Below are 15,412 nucleotides of genomic sequence, written 5' to 3'. Positions count from 1 at the left end.
TAAACGGAGATCTTTGCCTGACATCCTCACTAACTCCTTGGGAACCCAAGAAGAAAGCAGTAGCAAAATGCAGGCTCATTCTCTCACTCAGGAACAAGCTATGTTGTTTGGGCTTGGCCTCAGTAACTAGTTTCCAGGTCTGCCCCAAAGGTGAAACTGAGAGTGTCCACAAACACTGAGCAACTCACAACAGCATTGAGCTCATGCACACTTGCACACATTTGTTCTGTTTCCATGCCTACTTCTCCCACTTCACCCTGGATGCCTGTCAAAGCCAGCTGGGCACCAGAGCCATCTCTGACACTTACTTCTTGTTTGGCACTATGTAGTGTATGATGGTTAGTTGTATATGTCAACTTGGAGGGTGTTTTTGGGTGGGATTAACATTTTGGTGAACTTTCAGTGAGCAGATTGCCCTCCATAATGTGGGTGGGCCTTAACCAATCAGCTGAAGGCCTGAATAGAATAAAAAGGCCAGCCTCCCCTAGCAAGAGAGAATTCTCCAGCAGAGCACCTTTGGACTTCATCTGCACCATTAGTTCTCCTGGGTCTCCAGGCTGCTGACTCATACTTCAGATTTGGATTTGCCAATCTCCAAAATCACATGAGCCAATTCCTTATAATAAATCTCTTACCATAATATCTTTTATATTTACATATTACATATTTTATATTTACATATAAATCTAATATACATATTATATTATATTACATTAATTTACATATAAAGTTGTGTATATGTGTGTGTGTGTGTGTGTGTGTGTGTTATATATATCTTTCCATAAATCTCTTTTCATATTGTTGGTTCTGTTTCTCTGGAGAACCCTAACTAATACACAGGGACATCAATAGTTTTATTTCCATCAGATTTCTGGAGCATCCAACTTCAGGTGAGGTCTCAGCTTCCACTTTAATTCTCTGTTTCTAGGAAACTCTCTCTAGGGAACTCTCTGTATCTACATGAAAAAAATACAGGCATGGAACAGTAGTGCCCCAGGCTTGCAGTAGCAGGAACTAGATTACAGAGTTATTCCAAGAATTAAGGGAAACTCTGGGATCTTGGAGCAGGAGATTTCATGAAGTGTCATGAACAGAACACTACAATATCAGAAGACAGTTTAGAAAAAGGATGCAGTAGAATCATGACACTATTATTGTATCTGTCATTTTAGACGTTCTCTAATCTTATCATGTTTTTGATATTATGGAATCTGTCAGCTGAAATGAAGCACAAGAAAAAATTAAGGTAATTAATTCCAACACATTTTTTCTCCTTAATTGGAGCCCCCAATAGAGTCAGAATAGTACTGATTCAAATTTTCGTAACTTCTCAAGAAAAAACTCATTGTGTTCAAATGGCATTTTTAACTACAGGCTCATAGATATTATATATGCAGTTTATTCATTTACTTATCCATTCAATTAACTAGCATATATTAACTATCCAAAGCCCTAAATTAGGTGCTGGAGGAATTAAAAGAAATTCTTTATAGTAGATGTAAGACATCTTACAATCACCTAGATTGTAACCAACATGTATGAAAGTTCACAAAGTATTTTTTTCCAATTTAGAAAAATAATTTAAAGTCCAGAAAATAGTAAAACACCCACATGTGTATCAGTAACCCATGACCCTGCATGCAGTGTTGGCAGAACCAGGCATGGCCCTCACTGAGCCCATGAACTATGAAATACAGTTGGGAGAAAACAGGTGGGGCTGGCTTATGAGGTGGTGTTAGGACAGAGCTGGGCTGAGCACGTGGAGAGAAAAGTAACTGGGTGCATCAGTCTCCGTGACAACCTTGGCACTAAATAGAGGCTCTGACCCTTAGTGGGTGCTCAATAAGTAGATATGGAATGAATGGATGAATGAATGAATAAAATAATTGGGATGAGGAGGAACAAGGGTATATAAAGTATATCACAAGCTAAAGAGACATTGGGGCACTGTCTTCAAAGAATGAAGCCAAAATGCACAGCAGCCTGGCTGTGTCTTACTCCTTTCATCACACCCCAGACACCATGGTATTGCTGAGGAGTCTAAAGCAAGAGTAATAAATAGAATCAAAATTATCAACTGTCATTAAATGTTAGGTTGAACGAAAGAGTAAACCACAAACTAATCAATCCCTGTTATATATAGGAAATTGGATGAGATTCATCTAAGAAGACTTCCTGAAGTAGGTCAGTTTTGGACTGAAATCTTTTTTATTTGGAACTTTACAAAATAAATATTAAGAGTGATTCGTGTATAATATAATATAAATATATTCTACACACACACCTATACTTCTCAAAATATATTCTCAGATGTTAAATCAAATAATTCTATTGTGGTCTGATGCTTATTTCCCCCACTTAACTTTGGGGGCAATTAGAGTGGAGTAGGATTCCAGCTTGAAATTCCGAAGTACTCAGTCATGCCCCCTTTCTGTGGGTCCTGGGTCACATTCTTTTCTGTTTCTTAAAAGCTGTTTATATGGCTGCAGTTGCTGCTCCCAGGATTGCTGCTTCTGTCCTATGCAAGAGACCATGTCCTGCCTCCTAGAGTCAGAGCCATTACGCTTTTAGCATTTAAGTGACATAAGCCCTTTTCATCATTTTCCTAGGGTTTTTGTTTTTTTTTAATCAGCTTTTACTGGGAAAATGCAGAGTTTTCCAGAGAATGGCTAGAAGGATTTGAGTGGCAGTATCCTGAGTTTTCCTCTGAACAGTCTCCTTGGCCCATCATCATAGCTTTCTCAGCACCATCACTCCATCTGTAGAGGTCAGAGGTCACATCTCTTTTCTTTGGCCAAAAGACCAATTGCATTGTCCCAGATTCTCTTACCATTTCTCCCATGATATCTACTGTCAAGGATTGCCTCAGGGAGAGGGCCCTAAACCCAAGGCTAGGACTGAATCAATCCAATTCTAGGACAGTCATTGAGAACCAAGGGGGCATCTGGCCCGGTGAAAAGGGACAAGATACAATCTTTGAGCAGATTGAAATTATTACCAGTGTTGGTTACATTGCCAGTTCATTCCTGAAACAAGGCAAGGAAGAGCAGAACAAGCTTGCTGGGATAAAGACAAGAATGCCTCCCTTCTGTGTCACCTGCCCAGTGGCATAGAAATCCCAGGGACTTCAAGATCCCAGGTGAGAATGCCAAGCAGGCAGGGCCAGTACACCATCTCAAGTATATGGAGAGTGGGAATGGCTGCATCCTGATGACACTGGGGAAGTCATGGCATGTCTGTCCTTAACTCTAAACCCCATGTTGTGTGTGTTAAAGACTCTCACAAGGTAGACGCCTTTCATTGGTTGAGAAATAAAATGAACTGTCTCAGAAAAATGGATGTTTTTTCTTGAAGCTAAATGGGGTTAAAACAGAGCCAATTCATAAGCCTTTGTGAAGGTGGGATTTTTGGGCACCTGAACAGATCATCTCAGTGGTGTTTCAGGTATGTTTGGCAAAAACAAACAGAAAAATCAGTTAGGACGCTTTTCTTCCTGGCAGGTCTTCAAAGTTATAAGTAGACTTTTTTTTCCTTTTGGTTATTTTGTTTTGTTTGTTTGTTTTATAAATCTGTGAGTGAAAGATACAGAGCTCTAAAAACAGATACAAGTCTAAAAGATTTTTTCTTTTAGAAAAAGAAAAAGCCCTCCAATGGCACTCTGAAATGTCTCTGAGCTCTGAGCAGAGTTTTGAGAATTGCTCCCCTGACCCCACACATTCCCGTCAAGACTTGGACGAGGCAGACAGAAAGAGCTTTTTTCACAAACATGATCTGGTCATTCCTCATTCCTTCTCCCATTCCAATGGCCTGCCTCCCTTTATTACACCCAACGTGATGGACAGTGATGACGTCCAATTACAGCATTTCCTTTCAAATGCATTTGGAGAAGCGGTTTTCTTCGATTCTCTAATAGAGATGTTATAAAGAAAAGCAAGCTTGCCAGAATGTCTCTTGACAAAATACAGGACATAAAAGCTGGAAACCATCCTGTGCTCTGTTCATCTCCCTCACCATAATTACATAAATTATTTCCTGGGGCTGGAAACACCAATCCTTATTTCAAAAGGACAAGTTTTCCAAATCCACATGTGGACAGATGAAGAAAATATTGTCAGTGGGAAACTGGCCGGGAGAATCATCAGCACATGTCTGCAAGGCTGTCCAGGGGCCTGTGGTCCGTGTGGATATGCACAGCAAATCTCACTGGTACCTGGGCTACACTTATGCATCCCAAATAAATGGTCATTGAGTGTCATTGTCCCCACTGTATTGACAGTGAAACTGAAGTCAATGAAAATGAGTTCATATCTCCAAATTCAAATTCATACAAGCTCTTTAGAGATGGAGCTGAGGAGACTCAATCTTAGGCCATATCCTCATTAGCCAAATAAACCTCAGGAAATATTACCAACTTGCCTTCCTCCAGAGGAATGTCACCATTGAAAAAATCTTGGAATTGATTTAGAATAGAACCTCCTAAACCCTGTCTTCCACCCTGTACCTCATGAAACTATTCTACTCCAGAAAAAGAGCAAACATGGAGAGAAGGAAGAGTTTTATGTCTACTTGTCTTCTGGTCCTTCTTGATTCAGTCACAACTTTCAGGCTTCACATGTGGTGCCTGTTTTGACCTGGTAGATTCACGATTTCTTAAGCTGTTAATGCAACTGTTAACAATTATTATTGTTCTAGTTTCACATGAGAGGCAAGAAAGAGAGGGTATTTCCTGCAGGGATTCAGTGGAGCTATTTGGGCAAGGCCACCATAACCATAAACTAGCTTCCCAGTACCATTTGAAACGCTGCCAATTCACTTATCGCTAACATTTTCCTTGAGAACAGAGCTTCTCTTCTCTCCTCATGTCAGCTTGCCAAAAAGCATTATATTGCCACAGCCAGCTACAAGATGGGATGAGATAGAAGTATGCATTAATTGTATTCTGAAGCCTGCCATAAATTCACTGCAGTGAATCTGGATAGGGAGATTAAACAGCATTTAAGAACATTTTCCAAGAAGTAAATCAAGTATAAAATAATGGTCTGTGTAGGACAGAAATAAGATGGCAGAGGATGACTCTAATTTATGTATGTTTCATACTGGGTCACCACTCCTCAAGGGAAGGAGTGGAGTGTTCGTTCTGTACAACTCTTCACAGAGATGTGTTCAGTACCCTTCATATCTACTGAATAATACCATTGCCTGTTGGGCCGTGTCATTAACTGGACTATTTTAGGGGTACTGAAGGAAGAGAGCAAATATTAGGGCTTAAAGAAAGAGGTGACAAGTACTTGACACGGAGGAGCTGAGAATGTGAAAGAAAATTACAAATATTGGAGCCAAGAGTTAAACAAACTTAGGGTGACCACACAATTTGTTGTTGTCCAAACTGAGATACTTTTGAGAGATAAAGGGGGCACTGTGAACATTATGTCAGGATAGCAGGCACAAACTGGTTAACTCTCCTGGCAAATTAACATGCGTGGTCAACCTAAGCACAATGTTCCTTGGCAAAAGAACATAACACTGCAAAGAAAGTGTATTGATTAATGGCATGGATTAAGGACAAGGTCAGGAAGAGGTACTGTTTTAGTTTTCTAGGGCTGCCATAATAAAATACCACACTGGGTGGCTTAAATAACAGAAGTTTATTTTCTCTCAGTTCTGGATGCTAGAAGTCTGAAATCAAGGTGTCGGCAGGCTTGGTTTCTTCTGCATTCTCTATCTTTGAATTGTAGGTGGCCCCGTCTTTTCCATGTGTCTCTCATGGTCTTTTCTGTGTACATGTCTGTGTCCAAATTTCCTCTTTTAGGAGGACCCCAGTCCTATTAGGGCCCACCCTAATAACCTCATTTTAACCTAATTACCTCTTTAAAGACTCTATCCACAAATATATCACATTCTGCCATATTGGGGGTTAGGACATCAACATATGAATTTGGGGGGCTGGGGACATAATTCAGTCCATAGCAGGTGCTAATTCCTAAACAAAGACAAAGTTTTATAAGAGCAGTTCATGCATCTGAGAATGGCGAATGGCTGGGCTCTTCAAGAGACCAACTGTTACAAGATGCTGAGATTCTTAGACTCACCGGGTAGAGATCACAGGAGATGGGTCACATGCCAGCATAGCAGATGAAGCAAAGTTGCACAATTAAGAGTAAGAGTGATGTTTAAATATTTCACTGATATGCTACAGATACTGACAAACCAGTATGAATGTCAGCCATCGCCAAGCTGGAACAGAGCCCTGAAGGCTTCCTGCTGTGTCAGGGATTGGCTTTTAGCTGAAGGATTATGGGGGAGGCTTGCTGGTAGGGCTAGTTCTGAGGAAAAGGCTGGAAGAATTAGAATAGCAGTGGAGGGGTTGGGGGACTGTGGGGCTCAAGGAAACAGCTGTTTACTAACTGTGTAGACCTATTCGGTATTTTAACAACCAGCGCAGCTATACGCATGAGTACCAGCTATATATTAGCCACTGTTAACAGAAGGGAAATGGGAGTCTTACCACTTATGAACTGTATTGTCTTGTCTAATAACATCTCTTCAGGCTTTAGTTCACTGATCTCTGTGAAAGCTGAATGTCCACTAGACTCAGGTCATAGAGGTAGAAGGGATTGTCATTGTCATGTTTGCAGTTTTTCCAAGTTTACTGGCACAGAGCCTCCCCCCCTTCAAAGGGGCAGGATTGTTCCAACTTCCTTTCACTTTCTTTTCTTTCCCTTCCCCTTGTTGTTGCTCTGAAATTATCTGAGAGGACAATGGAAGTCCCTCTCACATAATCAGAGCCACTACTTTTAGCTTAACACTATGAAGTTAGCTTTTGAAAATGACTAGGTGAGGCCTTGAAAAGTGATTTGAGAATATAAATCCGGAAAAGTTTCCATGTACCAGGAAGGGCTTTCAATCTCATTCAAAACCCACTCACATGGATATTTAAATTCTCTTAGCAGGCAACAAATTATGCAATAACAATTTTGCATGTATGTATATTGAATTATGTTCAGTTCCCTGGGCTTCCTCCTTTTGTAATCTGGGCATTGGATTTTTCCAAATTTAAAAAGAAGAAACACGTGATAGGCAGGGTAAGGGGCATAGTATTGAAGGCTAGTTATGGGGGCCCTCTACTACCGTCATGATCCCTGGGGTCCTGGGATCAAGCCCCACATTGGGCTCCCTGCTCAGTGGGGAGCCTGCTTCTCCCTCGTCCTCTGCCCTTCCCCTCTCCCCCCCACCCACTTATGCTCTCTCTCTCAAATAAATAATATCTTTTAAAAAAAAGGCTAACTGTGATTGGCAGGGTGAAATGTCAATAACCCCCACCCCCTGCTTGGAAGCAGCTTATCTAGAAAATCTTTTCATCACATCAAGTTATGACTCCCAGAAAACAATGGTAGTCTATCTACCATTTCTATCACTATCCAAAATAACAAGAAATGGGCATAAGAAATATTGTAAGGAAGTATTCCTCAGGCACCAGGATTCCAGAGTAAAATGTGCAAAATTCTGCACTTTTACCGTGTTTAAAATCAAAGCAGAGTCTCCTCCCTGGAGGCAGGAGGATGACTCTTTAAAGTTCCATCTAGTTTTTGGATATGAGGATTAAAGTGTATGAAGATAGTGAAAGCCAAGAATTCTGTGTGAGGTTTTATGGACGAGGAGTAGGTATTAATCCTTAAAAAAAAAAAAAAAAAAAACCTCTGATTTTCTTTCCTGGATTTATTGTAAAGCCATTTTCAGGGAATTTGGGGAAAACTGTAGATCAGGAGATCATTTTATGTAGTAAATAACGCCAGCCTAGGCTAAACATGTATCTCACCCAGCTTGACAGAGGGATTGGGAAACTCACCAAGCAAAGAGAAAATTATGCTGTAGTGCAGCTAAATCAGAAGAAAATATTGCTGGAAGGATCTTCATATTTTGTCTCTACTAAGGTGGATAGAAAGAGGGGAAGATAATGACCACCAACAGTGGATAAGAAAAGGTAACTAAATATGGCAGCTCCAAGAAGATAGATGGGTTGTGGAATCCCAGAGCACTCAGATTCACTTTAGAGTTTACGGGTGATGATTCCCTTTGATTCATGGCTGCAGTTCTTAAGGGCAAAAGAACTTAGTTAGCTAGAGATGGGATGCAAACAGAAAGAAAGACTTCTCCAGCTGGGAAAACAAAAGATGTTTGGGATGATGTTGATGAAAGCTTTTTTAAAGTGAGAGGTACAAGAGAGAGTGCAAAAGGAAGGCAGCTGGAGCTTGTCCAGGTCGGCTAATGATGCATGGTGCTGCTGACACAGCAGTTCATGCAGCCAGTGCAAGAAAGAGCTCCCTTGGGGACCTGCCCTTATTCTTAGGGTTGGACCCTAAAAGTCCAGGCCAGGGGAGGCTTCACCACTTGGTTTGCAAGACTTTTTCTTGTGCTTTAATTTAAATTCTTACCACAGGGACATACTTAACTAAAACTTAGCTTAATTTTCCCCTTTTCAGACTTCATCCCCCCTTAGCAAGTATTTGGTTTCTAAGATCAGAAATCAACAGGGGAAAGGACATTCGGCTAGGTTATAAAATGAAATGAAATGCCTCCACTTTTTCATCCCCTTTTACTAAAATGCCTGGTGTTTTGTTCACAAGGCTGAGAAAACTCAACCTGGAGATAAAATACTTACCCACTTAGTGATCATTTACCCATCATGAGACCCAGGGAACTGTAAGTCTTGGTAATTATGTCTACCAAGTTTTGAGGTTGGACCTATGTGATCTGAAATGTAAAATATTGTGCATGACAACATACTGCATTTCAATATGTCTTTTTTTCGTGTTGTTTCTCCAGTTGAGGCAAGATGACATGTGCCACAAAGTCAACGTGTTTGATGGTCTTAGAATTTATAAATTCAAGTTATACATCCCATATCACCTTCTCCCCATTATCACTAAGTGAGCTGTAACCACTCTGTACATAATTCCACTACGGGGAGCCCACTGTCTCTGAAAGTAGCTCATTCTATCATCAAACTTTAGTATAAGATGGACTCTAAATTTAACAAAGCTTCTTTCCAGGCGCAACAATAATGCTGATACGTCAATATGCAAAGGCTGTACTCATCGAGACCCACACTGCAGAAAGTGCCCGGCTACTTAGGATCCATATGTGTGGCTAAACTCTTCCCATGCTGTCAAGTGCCATAGAAAAACAATTCAGATGCAGTAGTGTCTGGAGTTTGGTCTCATTTTGATGATAAAGCCTTATCTCTCGCACAATGGATTGAGTTTAGACATTGGAAAGAATTCCCTCATGTGAAGGTTTTTACACGTTGAAACTGTTACTATGAGAGTGGAGAAAAGAGAACGTCCTTCTCTAAATATCTTTTGACATTTTACCAACTCTAATGCCTCTGGGTCGCACCTGAGCACTGGTTGTTCTCTCCTCCATGTGGTCAGGTACTTCCCAAACAGTGGCAAGATGGTCCTAGAGGTTAGTTCATGTCAGAGGTCAGCAAACTACAGCCCATGGACCAGATCAGTTCCTTTGCCTGTTTCTGTAAGCCCTGTGAGCTAAGAATAGTGTTTACATTTGTTAATGGTTGAGAAAAAAATCAAAACAGTGACACGTGAAAATTATATGAAATTCAAATTTCAGTGGCCGTAAATAAAGTTTTCTTAGAAAATAGCCGTGCTCATTATTTATGTGTTTTCTATGACTGATTTCATGTTACAAGAGCAGAGTTGAGTAGTTCTGACAGAGACCAGATGGCCTATGAAGTCTAAAATGTTTTCTTTTTTTTTTTAAATATTTATGTCAGAATTTCTTTTTTTATATAATAATTTTTTATTATATTATGTTAGTCACCATACAGTACATCCCTAGTTTTTGTTGTAAAGTTTCATGATTCATTACTTGCAAAAATGTTTTCTATCTAGCCCTTAATGGAAAAATTTGCTGACCCCTGATGTATGTCTTCCCCAAGCCTTCCTGATCATAATGTCTTAAATTCAACAATCTGTTTGTTTACTTGGATCTGTATCTTCAGAGTCCATTGTTTACAGAGCTTTCTGTACAGTGCCTGGCACATACTAGTTGCTCAATAAATGCTTAATATATATACTACCTATACATATATTATTGGGTATATATATATATGTTATATACATATACATAACATATATGTATGTATATATACACATATACAAATATACATAACATATATGTATATACATATATATACATATATATAACTAATATTTAATTGGTTACATTGAATATAATACATTGAATATGTATTGGTTATATTCAACATAAGAAATAATTTCATTATAAAACAAAGGGAATGGAATAACAGAAGCTTGAAAGATAAAAAGGCCATAGTACTTCTTATTACAAACAGCACAGCAGTTTTTCTTGATGAGTATGCACAGTTTGCACTAAAATATCTGCTGTCCTCTCTGTTATGAGATCTAGTGGTCCTAGACTCTCTGGCTTCTAATTACAAAGCAAAATTTTGTAATGCCAATAATAAGACCAGCCTCTATACCTTTTAAGTGCAATCTTCTTGATTATAAGCAGCAACTGACTAAAGACATCAATTACAGAGGGAGATTTCTTAAACCCTGGGGCTAGAGTTTAGTTAAAAACAACTTGGAAAGTGGTTTAACTCCTTGCAGATCACCCATCCCCAACACAAAGCACTCAAAGCAAGCCATTATTTCCCCACAATGTTGAAGAAAAGAATCACTCTGTGTTTCTTGTTGGATGGCTCCTCTCTCCTAAATGCTATCATCCCGTTTAAAGCTAATATTGAGGAGATGTGGGCAGATTTGTTTCTTCCTGTCTCCTTATTCCATTTCAAAATACCTGGTCCTGGATTTAGAGCTTCAAAATCCTTTTGAAGATTGGAGACATAAACTGAAGCTATGCCTGCCCAACAGAGACTCCAAAGGCCTGCTATCATACACTGTATCTCAGGAAGAGCCAAGCATTCCTGCACAGAAGCCAGGCAGGCTGGGAAGTAGAATGGCAAGGAGAAACCTAGAGAAATTCCAGAAAGAGAACCAACAAATGTCTCATCTCCCAAACAGAAATATGCACCCTGTAGTTCTTGTGTATTTTCAAGCATTCAGCGTGAGAAGATTTACGCAATCAGGTATAAACTAGAGCAATGCCAGTCCATATGCTCATTTAGTCAGTCAGTCACTCACTCTTTCTGTCACCTTGTTTATGATGCCCTCTTTAATTTATTGGGTTAGACCCAGTCACTGCCTCTTTATTATTCTCACAGTTTTTCACACTTGGCTTTCTTTCAACCCCTATGCATTATATATCCTAATGACTTGCTCTTAGTGGCACACTTCAGCCTCTAGAGGGAGTTCAAGTCCCCAAACCTGAAGAGGAAGAGTTCTATTGTGACGTGTGGGTCAAGAACACAAATTGGGCCAAGGTGTTTGGGTGGAGCATTTGGTGGGAGGAGCAAGAAGATTGAAAGCTCTTGCTCCTGCCTGGAGCGCCCACTGGGACCCCTCTCCTTTCAGAATCTGCCTTGTCCTCTTAGCTTTCTTAGAAAAGCCCTTTTCAAAAATTGCTTCACTTTTCTTTCCCTTCCCACCCATGTAGCTGCTTTGATGGTCTGGGCAAAAGGATCCTCACAGTTCAAATACAGTCTAAACTTGTTCATGAGGAAAGGGGATTGGATAGGCATTACATTAAAAGTTCCAATTAAAAATAAGTGGCAAGATAAATATTAGTGCAGCCATTATGGAAAACTAGCATGGAGACCTAGCATATCACCCAGCAATTCCACTTTCGGGTATTTATCTGAAGAAAATGAAAGCACTAACTCAAAAAGATACTTGCACCCCCATGTTCAATGCAGCATTATTTACAATGGCCAAGATATGGAAATAACCTAAACGTCCATCGATAGATAAACAAAGAAAATGTGACACACACACACACACTATAGAATGTTATTCAGCCATGAAAAGCAATGAGATTTTGCCGTTTGTGGCAATATGGATGGACCTTAAGGGAATTATGCTAAGTGAAATAAATCAGGCAGAGAAAGACAAATACCAAATGATCTCACTTATATATGGAATTTAAAAAAGACAAAAGGCCCATAGATACAGAGAACAGATTAGTTGCTGCCAGAAGCAATCAACATTATATTTCTACAACTTTGGTTTAAATTATGCCATAAATTAATTACCAGTAATATGGTAAACTCTATTTCAGGAGATTAACAACAAGGAATTGAGTGCTTCCAAATTTCTGATCATTAAAACAGAAAACATTCTCCAAATTTTCTATAAAACATTGATAAGATGGATTTATCCAGCAAGAATACTGAAATTATGGCATTAAATTATTTGTTACAGGATTTTGAAAAAAATCTACCCTGTGAAAACATCCTAGTTTTTATTGCATTTTAAGGAGTACAGATCACTGGCAATTATTCAGGACACAAAAATAGTTAAAACACAAAACTTCATTTAACAAGGGTGCCTCGGTGGCTCAGTCAGTTAAGCGCCTGCCTTTGGCTCAGGTCATGATCTCAGGGTCCTGAGATCAAACCCTGCATCAGGCTCTCTGCTCAGTGAGGAGTCTGCTTCTCCCTCTCCCTCTGTATTGTGTGCTCTCTCTCTCTCTCTCAAATAAATGAATTTTTTAAAATCTTTAAAAAAATAACTTTAACAAAGTATCAATCTATTTTGGGGTGACCATTTATTTCCTACAGACCCAAAATATTTCTTTCCCTTTGGAAGATTACGGTTGTAAATCTACACTCAAGATTTAATTTATCACTATCTCAATAAGTTGGAGGAGCTATGCAAACTGACCCACAGAAAGCAGTATGCCTAGAGGAAGCAAGAATAAGATGGGAGTTGGGCAAAATGGGTGAAGGAAGTCAAAAGCTACAAACTTCCAGTTATAAAATATGTAAGTCATAGGGATGTAATATATAACATGCTTTTTAAAAAAAGATAAATATTGAGATCGCAGTATCCAGAGACTCTTGCCCCAACTTTACCACCAAAAAAAAATCCTTTATTTGTCAATTTAGTTTTCAAAGCTTTCTCTCCATTTCTTAAAGGAGGCTTTTTTCCTTCTTGAGAGCAAGGCTAAGTAGATCTACTTTATGAGATCTGGTGAGAGGAGATGCAGGAATGGAGGGAAGGACAAAAGAAAAACTATGTGGGCTGGATGGGAGTCTTAAGAGCAGCTTCTTAAATAAGGGAAAAGAATGGGAGAAGAAAGCAAATTCAAGTAAGCATGTCTCCTTTAATGTTCTTTGTAGCATAAAGGCTAGAACTCCCTTTTATTTACTCTTGGTTTTGAATTTGTTTCTGAAACACAACTGTGTTCTGAGACCACATGGGGTTCTAGGTTCATTTGAACTACAGAGAAAGTGTTCATTTGTCCAGTCCCCTTTGCATATTTCCTTTGAAACCCATAATGGGTAGTCACAGAAGGTTGCAGGTTTGGGAGATTTGTGATGAATACCTGACATAGTAGAGCAGATCAGAGCAAATATAGGATCAGGTTGGGGGGACAGGTCTACTCAGGGATATTACACTGAAGCAACAGCCCAAACAGTCAGTACAAATTCCTGGGTGGGAAGCAGAATTCCTGCCTGCACTGGGAGAAGATTTGGAGGAAGTCATCTGTTGTAAGGAGGGATAATCATTCATTCTGGATCAAGAGCAACTTGTCTTTTCATGAACATAGTTCCAGAGAAGTTATGGGACAGTTTTTAAAAGATGGAGTCTGTTATTAATAGCATTCTCTACCTTTTTATAGAACTGCCTAGACTTTTGGGTGACATCTCACAAATATCATCAAGAATTTGGTTTTGGCACTAACAAGATCTCAGTCCTAGATTCAGGGCAAGGTCATCTGCAGGCTCTTCATTGGGTAGACAGAATGGTATTTGATTTTTCAATTTTCCTTTTTTCTGTTTAACTCACCATGGAGTTAGGGCCTGCTAGGGCCTGCAGGAGGAGCAAATTAATCTGGAAGGAACAGAGAGGATCTGCTTTAACAGGGAAAGGTATTTCTAAGAAGAGAGGTCCGTGGTGCCGTTGATGTAGAAGAACTTACAAAAGCATGGCTTACATACCTTGGCTTATAAGGACTGGGCCCAGGACTGCTGGGGTTTGAATCTTAGCATCACCATTTACTAGCTAGATGACCTGGGACTAGCTCCTTAACCTTGCCCTGGCCCAGTGTCCTCATCTGTAGAAGGATAAGTTGTGTTACTGTAAGAATTAAATGAGTTAACACACGTAAAGCAATTAGAACAGTGCCTAGAACATGGCAAATGCTCACAGTGTTAGCCACTATTTCCCATGCATAAGGAAATCAAAGGCTGAGGAAAGATAAAGTTTGAAGGATAAATCTGGTTAAGTATATCATTTTGCTGGAAAATGTATTTTAAAAGTAAATTATTTTATGGGAGAATTCATGTACTTTGCATAATACATTTTGAAAGTTAATCTAAATTTGTTTTGCAAGGAAAAATATATTTTGGTCATATAAATACATAAACTACATTCTGGAGTCCACCAAGAAATCATTATTTCTAACAATATTCTAATTTCACTGATTATATCAGAATACATATGAGCAAGGGTGAGGAAAAAGTATCCTTAAGATGTCATATGCAGGAATTTTCTAATACTGTGGTGATTTGCCTCATGGCATGGAAAAGGTCACTTGCATCTCTGATTGATCACGGAGCCTCGATATTCTTGAGTTAACCCAAGCAATGACAAAAGGTGGCTTGCAATGGCCCTGCCCCACTTCTAGGGCAGCAGTTCTCCCCAATCCAAGCCATGTACCAGTGCTGGGCTGAGTGCCTAAAAATCACCTGGAGAACTTGTTACCATATGGGTCCTAGGTTCCTCCCCAGAATTCTACCCAGAATGGGGCGTCTTTGGGTAATTCTCATGCACAGATTAGAGAATCATTGTACTGAAAAGAGGGAGTTTAAGCATGATTTCCTCCCTCCAGGAAAGGAGCACTGGAATGCATCAAAGGTTCACAATTAGACCAAGGCCAAGGAGTGGAGATTTGTGAATGGAGCAAAAGAGGAGAAAGCTTGAACTTCCATTAGGATTGCTCCTTGGAGGATCACCTTCTCATCCTTCTGGAGACCTTTCCTATATAAGGGCTTGAAGGGGCTCTTCCTTTCTCTTTCCTCCTTTTGGCATAGTTGTGCATCATAGGGCTTCAGAGCAGCCCAACAGATGGCTTAGGAGAAAAAAGGCTAGGGCAAATTTCCTAGGCCTGCTGCTGGCTAACAGGATTAAAAAAACCTCTCCCATCTCATATTTGATCTACTTCTTTTATCAGAATAGAGGGCTACAAAATAATGTGGGCCCAAAGTACTAACAGGTGAGCATTTTTTTTTCAGAGCATCTCACTG

General features: G+C 39.7%; 1 long non-coding RNA gene across 1 annotated transcript in view; it reads left to right on the top strand.

Moving 5' to 3' along the window:
* LOC148109451 (uncharacterized) overlaps positions 1 to 15,412 on the top strand; it is a 653,768-nt gene that overhangs the window by 544,068 nt on the left and 94,288 nt on the right. The window lies entirely within an intron of this gene.

The sequence above is a fragment of the Ursus americanus genome, chromosome 9 (genome assembly GCF_024610735.1).
Source record: "Ursus americanus isolate L20-20 chromosome 9, mUrsAme1.1.p, whole genome shotgun sequence".
Lineage (NCBI taxonomy): Eukaryota > Metazoa > Chordata > Mammalia > Carnivora > Ursidae > Ursus > Ursus americanus.
This window is presented reverse-complemented; position numbering and strand designations above follow the sequence as displayed.